The sequence below is a fragment of the Microchirus variegatus genome (assembly GCF_963457635.1).
Source record: "Microchirus variegatus genome assembly, chromosome: 19".
NCBI classification, from domain to species: Eukaryota; Metazoa; Chordata; class Actinopteri; order Pleuronectiformes; family Soleidae; genus Microchirus; species Microchirus variegatus.
Window position 1 is genome coordinate 4,861,281 of NC_139820.1, and position 9,168 is coordinate 4,870,448.

Consider the following 9,168-nt stretch of genomic DNA (forward strand, 5'->3'; position numbering starts at 1 on the left):
AGAATTATGAGAATAAAGTCAGAATTGTTATTTTTAAAGTCAGAATTATGAGAATAAAGTCAGAATCCTGAGTTTAAAGTCAGAATTCTTAGTTTTAAAGTCAGAATTATGAGAATAAAGTCAGAATCCTGAGTTCAAAGTCAGAATTATGAGAATAAAGTCAGAATCCTGAGTTTAAAGTCAGAATTCTGAGTTTAAAGTCAGAATTATAAGAATAAAGTCAGAATTATGAGTTTAAAGTCAGAAATTCTGAGTTGAAAGTCAGAATGAGAATAAAATCAGAATTCTGAGTTTTAAAGTATAAAGTATAATATAAACAAATATTGTTTTCCTGTGTGGGCCTAATCCTCTTCCGTGTGTCTTTCATGTTTTATAAATAAACCACAACTTAATTTCATATTACCTGCCGGACGAAATCTGTGGCCAGGAGAGTTTTCACGTACTTGGAGGATTACAGGTGTAACTTTTATGAGGCGGTGCTGCAGTCGTGCACACAGAGAGAGAGACGGAGACGAACGCGGCGACCTCCGACCCCGAGCAGCCAGGTGCACCATCATCCCCGCTAACCCGCCTGACCCGCGTGTCTGCGCCGGATAGCCGAGGTCAGGGCCGCTTTCATGTGCCTGCCACAGTCAAGCTGTCCGTCAGACACAGGCTGTGGACATGTGAGAGATACAGAGCAGGAGGCAGAAGGTGCACAAGTGGAATTGGTTTCAAAATGACTGAATTTCAAATGCCTGTTTTCATTGATGTCGGTTAAAATTGACCTGGCATTCCTTCTTTTATCTTTATCCTACTGTTTGAATAATGTAAAGGTGGTGATGTCACTTAAAACATCTGCTGTCAGGGATATAAAGCCTGATACTGTTAAATCTGGGGGTTTTTGTAGTCTTTGGCTTTTGAGCCAGTATTTCATTGTTTTCGCTGTAAGATTTGTGTTTTAATATTTTCTACAGTGCTTTTTTTTTTTTTTTTAGGTCTATTAGGTCTTATGTAGAAAAATGTTAGAAAAATAGTGGGGAAAAAACACACAGAGAAGCACGACACTTGCTGTGAGGCTGCAGTACCACTGACAGACAAAGGGGGAGACAGAGAGCAGGACGGCTGCTAAACGTACGACCAAAATGAGGCAAATTATGCTTCTCGATACATTTGTTAAACAGGAATTTAGATACTAATGTAATTACATTAATATTTTTTAAAGAATCTGACAAACTGTGACGTTTGCTAACTTTGGTCCCCAATAAAGAAAAGGGCCTGAGTGTGTGAGTAACAGTGCAATAGGAGGAGAGGACATTTTAGGTCAGACCAAAGCAGATTAAAATGTTGCTTCTCTACAGGTTTGTCATAGAATACGACAAACATTGGCGTTTGTGGACTTATGTAAGTGTGTTTTCAGGTCCTTCAGTGGACACGTCCCCAGCGTCTCAGAGCCAACTTTATTGGCTTCTATTGAATTTAATTAAATTTGGCAAAGTAAGGGATGACAAATTGAGACGAGAGATGTTTTTTTAATCACTTCACAGGGACATTACAGGTCAAGACTTTATAGGAATTATTGAATTCATTACCACCGCAATCTGACCTTTTTGTTCCTCTGCTTGTGTGTGATCGGGCCGCGGTGGCAGATGCTAAGCACGGTTTCGCAAATTGCAAATTTCAATGCTCCTCTTGGGGGAATTCAATGGCATTCCCATTCCAGATTAGATCAGATTATAATCCCTGAAAATACCCAGGGGTCTTCTCACTCTGCAGGAAGATACTCGGAAGACCTCTGAACCACCTCAACTTGATCATCATCATCATCAGCAGATCTAATCCGAGCTCCTCGCCCTTTCAATGGGGGAAAACTCATTTCAGCACAATCTGAAGATCAGGACCACGGAGAGCGTCTGAATATACATCAACTGGTAAAATGAGGGATTTAATTTACAGCTCATCTCCGTCGTTTCCACCAAAATCAGCCTAAACAAAACTGAAGACGGCAAAGAGAGCAATAATCTACACTATTAGCATTTAGCGTGACGTTCATTTGTAGGCTACAGCACATTATCATACTTTAAAGAAATAAAGCGAAGAGCAAAAATTAGATAGTGGATGATAAAATCTTTACGATGATAGAAAACAAATATAAAATAACATAAAATATATACATTGAGAGCAGGCTTAATGGATATAAGTTCCGATTAGACGTGCACTTCCTTTTTAAATCAAACATTTAAACAGTGACAGTGGAGACAAAAGGAAATTGAAAAGTTAAGTCGTTAGATTTCACTGTTGGTTTTTAGGTTTAACATTTTTTTCTTCTTTCTGTTTGACGTACGGTATCCGTGACAGTTCAGAAGCAGAGAGAGATGTCGTATCCATTTACATATTCAATAAGATTTCCAGTGCGAGGGTCAGAACGCACGTTTTTTGAAATTATTTTTGTCATTTACCTGCATCAGATCTCATTTGAAGAACTTTATGCAAATGAGTGACATTAAGGCCCCTCGGAGAAATGACTGCACATCCTGCTTTACAGCGTTTAAGTGCACACACACACACACACACACACTGGAATCACACAGCAACCACTCCGAGCGTCTGCATCAATGTCTTTATGCTAATTTAAGGAGAGCGGCGCTTCCATACAGTACATGCTCTCGTTCTACAGCTCATTAGGCAATAATGAGACTGACCCGTGATTTACATGATATTCGCTAATAGGTTTTCCATTTAGACCAGAGTATAAGTCAGCTTACCGAGCACTTACAGATACTTATTGGAGAAGGCAGGCACGGTGGTGATGTGGCAACATACGCAGCACCTCAAAGCAAGAAGGTTCCTGGTTAGATTATCTGTTTAATCCTAGTCTGGGTGAACCGCCTTGATTCTCACGTCTGGCAAAAAACACAGTTTTGACCAATTTCAGCAACATGGTCAACATGGTACTGACATGCATGTTAAAAGTCTGATTCTAGTTGGACTAAGACAATAATTTGGCTTTCTTAATGTTATCTAAACGGGTCAGTCCGACTAAAATCGAGTTAGTATTAATCAGACTAAGACAATAATTTGGTTTTCTTAATGTCATCTAAACAGGTTAGACCGACTAAAATCGAGCTAGTCCTACTCGGAATGAGACAATATTTTGGTTTTCTTAATGTCAACTAAACAGGTTAGTCCGACTAAAATCGAGCTAGTCTTAGTCGGACTAAGACAATCATTTGGTTTTCTTAATGTCATCTAAACAGGTTAGTCCGACTAAAATCGAGCTAGTCTTAGTCGGGCTAAGACAATAATTTGGTTTTCTCAATGTCATCTAAACAGGTTAGTCCGACTAAAATCGAGCTAGTCTTAGTCGGACTAAGACAATATTTTGGTTTTCTTAATGTCATCTAAACCGGTTAGTTCAACTAAAATCGAGGTATTCTTAGTCGGGCTAAGACAATAAATTGGTTTTCTCAATGTCATCTAAACAGGGTAGTCCGACTAAAATGGAGCTAGTCTTAGTCGGACTAAGACAATATTTTGCTTTTCTTAATGTTATCTAAACAGGTTAGTCCAACTTAGGTCGAGCTAGTCTTAGTCAGACTGAGACAATAATTTGGTTTTCTTAATGTCATCTAAACAGGTTAGTCCGACTAAAATGGAGATAGTCTTAGTCGGACTAAGACAATATTTTTGTGTTCTTGATGTCATATAAACAGGTTAGTCCGACTAAAATGGAGCTAGTCTTAGTCGGACTAAGACAATATTTTGGTTTTCTTAATGTCATCTAAACAGGTTAGTCTGACTAAAATGGAGCTAGTCTTAGTCAGACTAAGACAATATATTGGTTTTCTTAATGTCATCTCAACAGGTTACTCTGACTGAAATCGAGTTAGGTCGAAATGAGGTTATACAACATTGGGACCAGGCGTTGGCCCCTATATGAGGACTAGTGGGTCTGAAAAAGACGGTGTTTATATCAGAAAAGGTCCTGAGGATTTGCACATGAAACCGCCTGAAGTCAGCACATTTGTACTGTACATGGTAAACAAGTCTGGGAGCTGCTTAACCATGCTGGTCAGGCTTCAGGCATTACGGGAGCCTATAACATGAACCTACACACACACACACACACACACACACACACACACAAACACACACGGCTGTGAACATAAGCAATATTTTCCCATTTGCTCTGCAGGGCAGGGAGAAAGCAGTAGATCTTCAGGGGGGGCTGAGCCCTTCACTGGTAATCATCTCCTTTACACTTCACTCTGTCAGTGAGATGAATCATGGTCGATGGGGTCAGTTTGTGTGTGTGTGTGTGTGTGTGTGTTATTGTATTTGTTAGGACCTTTTCTGACATAAACAGTAGTCCTCGTGGAGACACCAAAACCTGGTCCTAACGAGGCAGAACCTCATTTCTGAGGAGCTGGTTGAGTTTAGGACTAGGATAAGGAATTGTGGTTATACCGGTATATACTGTGTTTACAAGGAAGAGGAGGTAGCTTTCATCAAAGCTTGACATTAAACCGTTCGCCGCATGGAATTGATTGTGGGGCCTGCATTTGGTCCCTGAACCACGGGTTTGAGACCTCTGCTGTGATTTCAGTGAAGCAGGGTTTTTTTTTTTTGTATTACCATTGAGTTTCGCTAGTAAGCCAACCAGATAAACTGAGTGATTTTACCAGGGTCCTTGAATGCATCTTGTAGCCAAAGTGTTCCAAAGATGATTCAAACCACATACAGAATCAGGATCTGTATTTATTGGTATTTCACTGTTTTGGTGCATTTAATTAGTATAAAATTAGAAAATAACAACAAAAACCTAAGTTGTATACAGTACCACAGACACAAAATATGTACATATGTGATTTCCAATGGGATTCGGATCAGATTCAACGTCTCTGTTGCTCAGAGAGGATGTCAAAGTGTCTCAAATGACAACGACAATGACATAAGATACGGAGAGACGGACGTTAATTAAATGATCGAGACTGAAGAACTATATAAATCCATGTGTAAGACTCGACTAGACAATGCCAATATGGACACACGCAGATTGGATCTGATCATGTGCAATGTGAACGGTTGGTCAGGAAGATCAGATTCTGATTGGAAAGTTTCTATATTTGTATTCCACACATCAGTTTGACGTCTAATGACGCAGAAAAAAGCAGCTGGATCTTTCGTTTTAAACGTACCATTGTTTCCCCATGCTGGTTAAATGATTATTTCTTCGTCAGGCTCCGAGAACAACGTGACGTCACACTCAGTATGGATTTATTCTGGCAGGAGGTCGTTTGTGATTAAACCGAGTTTTGATTATTTGCGATGATGCCGTCTCAGGTCTCACGGTGACGTTAGCAGTGACCTGAGCGATGAGGACGTGGCACCGTGACAGAGAAAACTGCCACCGAGCTCGATGCTCGCTGCCTGAGCAAACTGCTGACTGACTTATGGGCCCGAAAGGAAAAAAAGAAAAAAAAAAAGACTACCAGAAACATCTAAATGTATGAAATTTATGAGGGTAAGATCTGCAGTGCGGCGACAGACCACAAGAAAAATGATTTACACCGACATTCGCAGTATATTTCACAGAAGGTGACATTTTTGTTGGGTATTTTATGACGGACACTTATCGTCACAGTGATACTAGTGACAGCAATAGATGTGAGTGTATTTGCACGAAAAATGTTCTCGTGTCCAATTTATATGTATACTTACGAGGCCTTTACCTGAGTATTTTAAAGGTCCAGTTTGTAAAAAAAAATAAAATAAAAAAAACCTGGGTGAAGCTATTTTCAGGACCAGCTATTTACCAGGACTTAGAGATAAAATAAGTGAGCTTCATTTTAGGAGTCTACAATAAATTATTATTTTATTTATCTGACAGATACACTAACTATATTTTACACAAAATATATATATATAATAGCGCCCTGCCATAGCTTTTAAACATTAACCAATATAAAACAAAAAGACCTAAGGGAGACCATAACACCTAGTAATAATATTATAAAATATATTATGCTCTTAATTTTAGTCGGTCCCATACTGACACATTAGTGTTAAGAAAACCAAATTATTGTCTTAGTCCGACTAAGACTAGCTCGATTTTAGTCAGACTAACCTGTTTAGATGACATTAAGAAAACCAAATTATTGTCTTAGTCCGACTAGAATCAGACTTTTAACATGCATGCAAATACCATATTGAGACATTCGTCGGACTAACGTGTTTACATGACATTACAGAAACCAAATAATCCCCTTAGTCCGACTAGGACTAGTTCGTTTTAGTCGGACTAACATGTTTTGATGACATTAAGAAAACCAAATTGTTGTCTTAATCCTACTAGAATCAGACTTTTAACATGCATGTAAATACCATATTGAGACATTAGACGAACTAACGTGTTGACATGACAATAAGAAAACCGAATCATAGTCTTAGTCTGACTAAGACTAGCTTGATTTTAGTCGGACTAACGTGTTGACATGACATTATAGAAAGCAAATAATCGCTTGAGTCTGACTAAGACTAGCTCGATTTTAGTCAGACTAACCTTAGATGACATTAAGAAAACCAAATTATTGTCTTAGTCCGACAGGAATCAGACTTTTAACATGCATGTAAATATCATATTGATACATTAGTCGAACTAACACGTTTACATGACAATAAAAAAAACGAATTATAGTCTTAGTCCGACAAAGACTAGCTCGATTTTAGTCGGACAAATTTGTTTACGTGACATTACAGAAATCAAACAATCGCCTTAGTCCGACTAAGACTAGCTCGATTTTAGTCAGACTAACCTTACATGACAATAAGAAAACCGAATCATAGTCTTAGTCCGACAACGACTAGCACGATTTTAGTCAGACTAATTTGTTTACGTGACATTATAGATCAAACAATCGCCTTAGTCGGACTAAGACCAGCTTGATATTAGTCGGACTAACGTGTTTACATGACATGACAAGAAAACAAAATTAGCATCCTGCACGTAAATGCACCAACTCTTCTACTGAACAGTTTATGACGTTAAAATTTGCACATGGGTGACACAGGGATGAAGTGTGACCACTGCCAGTGGGAATAACATTAATCATCTTTTTTAGCAGATTCACCTGCGTTCACAAATCCAGAGAAAACTCGTTAATTTTAGTGCGACAGAGGCTTTAGTTGTGTCATTTCTCTTCTGTGACGGGCACTAACAGAGACCCCTCATTCCACCTCCTCCTCCTCTTCAGTGTCAAGCTGGCTCAGCTGCTTTATACAGCCTGTGCTTTAATGTCAGCTTCAAACACCCTGCTTTTTTCCCCCCTCACCCCTTTTCTCTCCATCCCCCTCTCTGTCTCTGAACATCCCTATTTTCTCCTTTTTTCATTTCCCTCTATCACACCTTGCTCTTTCTTTGTTCAACTGCCTCTAAACCCCATCTTTCCCCTCATATCTCCTGCCTACAGGCCATCTCTCTTTCACTCGCTGACTCTGGCTCCCCTCCATCAACACTCTGCCACACAGCTGTCAGACATTGCGGTGAATCGTATCACACTGACCCAATCAGAATTCAGCACAAGAGGGGGGCATGTCTTCAAAGTGACTGCTGGCTATTGATAAGCAGCTGAAACCAGAGAGACTGACAGAGGCAGAGATTCAGACTAAAAGGTCTGAAATTCTCACCGTTGACTGGTTTTTCCTCTGCTCAGAATTCCTGATTAATGCCTGGATGCTGCAGGTGTTTTTAAAAAGTGCAGTTCACTCTAATGACTCAGGGCAGGTGTGAAGGATGTGGATGCCATTAAAGAAATCTCTCAGACAGGGGGTTAGACGAGGAGGCAAAAGATGCAGAAAGCCTTCAGGAACATCACGATACCACACGGGCTACAACCTGTGTTTCTGACATCATCTGCTCTTCAGCCCATTCCCTTGTAATCGATCCTGTTGACTGTGAATTGATCATTTGAATTATCAGTGAAATAGTTCAAAGTACAAGGAAAGTAAGGACTGCTATTCAATGCGATAAACAGATTTACTATAAATAAAAATTTAACAATTTTCATATAAAAAAAATTCAAAAACTGCTGCAATTTAGTGCGGCTACAGCTGTATATCGCAATATATGATTTCGCAACTATACTATGACTCGTATATCGTGATATCATTGTGACTTAAATATCATGACAGTATCATATTGTGACTTAAATATCATGATAATATCGTATTGTGACAAAAATATCATGATAATATCATATTATGGCTTAAATATATGATAATATTGATAATATCTTAGCGTTGACTTAAATATCGTGATTATATCGTACCGTTCTTTGTGACTTAAATATCGTGATTATATCGTACCGTTCTTCGTGACTTAAATATCGTGATCATATCGCATCGTTCTTCATGACTTAAATATCATGATTATATTGTATCGTTCTTCGTGACTTAAATATTGTGATTATATCGTATATCGTTCTTTGTGACTTAAATATCGTGATTATATTGTATCGCTGACTTAAATATCATGATTATAACGTATTGTTCTTCATGACTTAAATATCGTGATTATATCCTATCGTTCTTCGTGACTTTTGATTATATCGTATCGTTCTCTGTGACTTAAATATTGTGATTATATCGTATCGTTCTTCATGACTTAAATATCGTGATTATATCGTATCGTTCTTCATGACTTAAATATCGTGATTATATCGTATCGTTCTTCGTTTAAATATTATGATATTTAAGTCACAATACAATATTATCACAATATGTTGATATCAAATTGTGACTTAAATATTGTGATAAAATCGTATCATGGTGATTCTCAACCCTACAAAAAACTTAAAATCTTAATTAGTGGGTTTTCATTTCAGCTTCTTACATTCCTGATAGGAAATGATTGTGTATGTGTAAACTCCTACATACAACAATAAAGATGGACGGACGGACAAAAATATTGTTGACTAAGAGTAAAGGAAAAACAATCTCAGTGGCAAGAGGGACCGTATTACCCTGTGTAGCATAACACATAACAATTTGTCATCAAATTTATGAACGCGGCATATGTTTGCATGTAAAGAGGAGCGTAAACAACACACTTGTGTGACATTTGAGTTTGAAGCCAAATATCAACATCACTGATTCACGACTCATCTCGCCCGACAAATCACACGATACTGC